The 3,781-nt window shown below is 53.6% G+C and overlaps 1 non-coding gene across 1 annotated transcript; it reads right to left on the bottom strand.

The window, feature by feature from the left end:
• Positions 1–1,546: 1,546 nt before the first annotated feature.
• Positions 1,547–1,700, bottom strand: LOC131873833 (5.8S ribosomal RNA). Its single transcript, XR_009371723.1, has one exon. It is a non-coding gene; the product is annotated as a 5.8S ribosomal RNA (ribosomal RNA).
• Positions 1,701–3,781: the final 2,081 nt, after the last annotated feature.

The raw sequence follows: 3,781 nt of genomic DNA, 5'->3' as shown, positions 1-3,781 counted from the left end.
TCCTACTCATCGGAGCTTGGCACTTGCCCCGATAGCTGAGTATAGGTTGTGCGCTTCAGCGCCATCCATTTTCGGGGCTAGTTGATTCGGCAGGTGAGTTGTTACACACTCCTTAGCAGATTTCGACTTCCATGACCACTGTCCTGCTGTCTTAATCAACCAACACCCTTTGTGGGATCTAGGTTAGCGCGCAATTTGGCACCGTAACTCAGCTTTCAATTCAACGGACCAGCCGCCTCGCCTTACCTATTTAAACTTTGAGAGTAGGTCGAGGGCGTTACGCCCCCGATGCCTCTAATCATTTTCTTTACCCGATAAAAATCGCACATGAGCTCCAGCTATCCTAAGGGAAACTTCGGAGGAAACCAGCTACTAGACGCTTCGATTAGTCTTTCACCCCTATACCAAATTTAGACGAACGATTTGCACGTCAGTATCACTACGGGCCTCCACTAGAGTTTCCTTTGGCTTCGCCCTGCTCAAGCATAGTTCACCATCTTTCGGGTCCCAACAGGTGTGCTCGCACTCGAACCCTTCATAGAAGATTAGGGTCGGTCAGCGGTGCACCCCTCGAGAGGGGATCTCACCAGTCAGCTTCCTTGCACAACGCGGGTTTCCCAACCGGCCGACTCGCACACATGTTAGACTCCTTGGTCCATGTTTCAAGACGGGTCGGATGGAAAGCCCGCTGGACAGTGCCATGAGCGTGCAGGTGCCCAAGGGCCCGCCCTGGTAGGCACGCGCTTCGCTCCTCGACCGCCGTGATGGAGGTACAGTGTGACCAGAAGGCTGCGCTTGTGCCGCCGCAACGGCCTATGCTAGCACGCCCCCCGAGCCGAGCAGCGGACCGACTGACGCCATTCCGCATCCGACCGGGGCACATTGTTGACCTCCATCTGCTTCCCTCCTGGCAATTTCAAGCACTCTTTAACTCTCTTTTCAAAGTCCTTTTCATCTTTCCCTTGCGGTACTTGTTTGCTATCGATCTCTCACCCGTATTTAGCCTTGGACGGAATTTACCACCCGATTAGGGCTGCATTCCCAAACAACCTGACTCGCCGACAATGCCTCGTGGTGCGGCAGGGTCCAGGCCCGACGGGGCTCTCACCGTCTTCGGCGCCCCCCTTCCAGGGGACTTGGGCCCAGTCCATTGCTGAGGACGCTTCTACAGACTACAATTCGATAGGCGAAGCCGTCGATTTTCATGCTGGGCTCTTCCCGGTTCGCTCACCGTTACTAGGGGAATCCGAGTAAGTTTCTTTTCCTCTGCTTAGTGATATGCTTAAAGTCAGCGGGTATTCATGCCTGACTTGGGGACGCAGCAAAGGGGCCAAGCACATTTTACCCGCACACTGGCAGGCTGCTTTGGCCCAGTTGAAGTTCCCCACTTTGCCTCGCTCAACCCGCACAAACCAACGCCGACCCGCATAGGCCACCGCTCGTCGCGACGGGAGGAGGGACCTCGTGCTCATTTCAGCTGACCGCGCCGCTGGCGGGCACGGACGGCCATCTCCGCTCCTCTGTGCAGGAGGGTGATTTTGGAGTGCGACGCCCAAGCAGACATGCCCTTGGCCGAGGCCTTGGGTGCAACTTGCATTCAAAGACTCGATGATTCACGGGATTCTGCAATTCACACTAAGTATCACATTTCGCTACATTCTTAATCGTGGCGAGAGTTGAGATATCCGTTGCCAAGAGTCGTGTTTTTATCTTATTCATGTTTTTTTTTCTGGTGACCCAAGCGCACAAAGGCGCCTGGGCCACGCTTCAATGTTTTGGAATTCTTGGTGCGGGTCACACCGATGTAGGGTGTTTGACATGAACCTTCCACCAGTGCAAGGGGGCACTGGAAGGGTGCGTGTCCCCGCCCCATTGCATCGCACAAGAGGATGCCGCCTCAAGACAACCCTACAGCCGGAGGATGGGTCCTGCCCCACGAGCGATCACTCGAGAGTGCACTCATCGGCAACGGGGAACGCTCCAAGTGACATGTTGTTCCCCTGGGAGACGTAATGGGGGGTTGCAGCAGTCCCGACTTCCCATCATAGAACCGACGGATCGCCGGGACGATGCCGCGCGTGCAATCGGGGGCATGCGAACTCGATGGGATAGAGACCTGGCCTCTACCGAAAAGGGCATGCACCTGATCACGACATTCGATCACCTCGAGCTGATTGTGTGGAACCCGGGGCCGAGCCATGCAGCGAGGCCCAACCGTCCACACTTTGTCGAGGGCGAGGGTCGGGAAGGAGGCGAGCTCAGCATGCCTCCCTCACCTTCTCCCCTGAACGATTCAGGGGCCAGAACCGACAATGATCCTATCACAGATTCACCTACGGTAACCTTGTTACGACTTCTCCTTCCTCTAAGTTTCAGCCTTGCGACCATACTCCCCCCGGAACCCAAACACTCTGATTTCTCAGAAGGTGCTGGCGGAGTCCTTAGAGCAACATCCGCCGATCCCTGGTCGGCATCGTTTATGGTTGAGACTAGGGCGGTATCTGATCATCTTCGAGCCCCCAACTTTCATTCTTGATTAATGAAAACATCCTTGGCAAATGCTTTCGCAGTGGTTTGTCTTCCATAAATCCAAGAATTTCACCTCTGACAATGAAATACGAATGCCCCCGACAGTCCCTATTAATCATTACTCCGGTCCCGAAGGCCAACGGAACAGGACCAGACTCCTATCGCGTTATTCCATGCTAATGTATTCAAAGCGTAGGCTTGCTTTGAGCACTCTAATTTTTTCAAAGTAACGGCGCCGGAACCGCGACCCAGCCAATTAAGGCCAGGAACATGCCGCCGGCAGAAGGGACGTGAGGGCCAGTGCACACCAAGTAGGCGGACCGACCATGATGACCCAAGGTCCATTTTAACTGCAACAACTTAAATATATGCTATTGGAGCTGGAATTACCGTGGCTCCTGGCACCAGACTTGCCCTCCAATGGATCCTCGTTAAGGGATTTAGATTGTACTCATTCCAATTACCAGACTCGATGAGCCTAGTATTGTTATTTATTGTCACCACCTCCCTATGTCAGGATTGGGTAATTTGTGCGCCTGCTGCCTTCCTTGGATGTGGTAACCGTTTCTCAGGCTCCCTCTCCAGAATCGAACCCTAATTCTCCATCACCCGTCACCACCATGGTAGGCCTCTATCCTACCATCGAAAGTTGATAGGGCAGAAATTTGAATGAAGCGTCGCCGACACAAAGGCCGTGCGATCCGTCGAGTTATCATGAATCACCAGAGTAGCGGGCGAGCTTGCACTGGCCTTTTATCTAATAAATGCATCCCTTCCAAGAGTCGGGATTTGGTGCATGTATTAGCTCTAGAATTACTATGGTTATCCGAGTAGCAAAGTACCATCAAAGAAACTATAACTGATTTAATGAGCCATCCACAGTTTCACAGTCTTAAATAGTTCATACTTAGACATGCATGGCTTAATCTTTGAGACAAGCATATGACTACTGGCAGGATCGACCGGGTAGCTTCCGGCCACGAGCAGGCCGCCCCGGGCCTCTACCAGAGAGACCGCAAGGCAGACCCGCCCTCATGGGAAACCAAAATTAGAAAGCATGCGGCCCATCCTTGCAATCGAACAAAACCCGCCCGCATCCCAAAGTTGACCAAGGACGGAGATGCGGGAACCGGGCAGTGTGCTCCTCAAGACCCGGAGCGAGGAAAATACGAGTGCAGGCCGAAGAGGTATGACAGGGAGCTTCCATTCACAAGCACCTGGGAAGATTATCCCGTATGGAGCCCTTTACCCT

The sequence above is a fragment of the Cryptomeria japonica genome, chromosome 2, assembly GCF_030272615.1.
Source record: "Cryptomeria japonica chromosome 2, Sugi_1.0, whole genome shotgun sequence".
NCBI lineage: Eukaryota > Viridiplantae > Streptophyta > Pinopsida > Cupressales > Cupressaceae > Cryptomeria > Cryptomeria japonica.
This window is presented reverse-complemented; position numbering and strand designations above follow the sequence as displayed.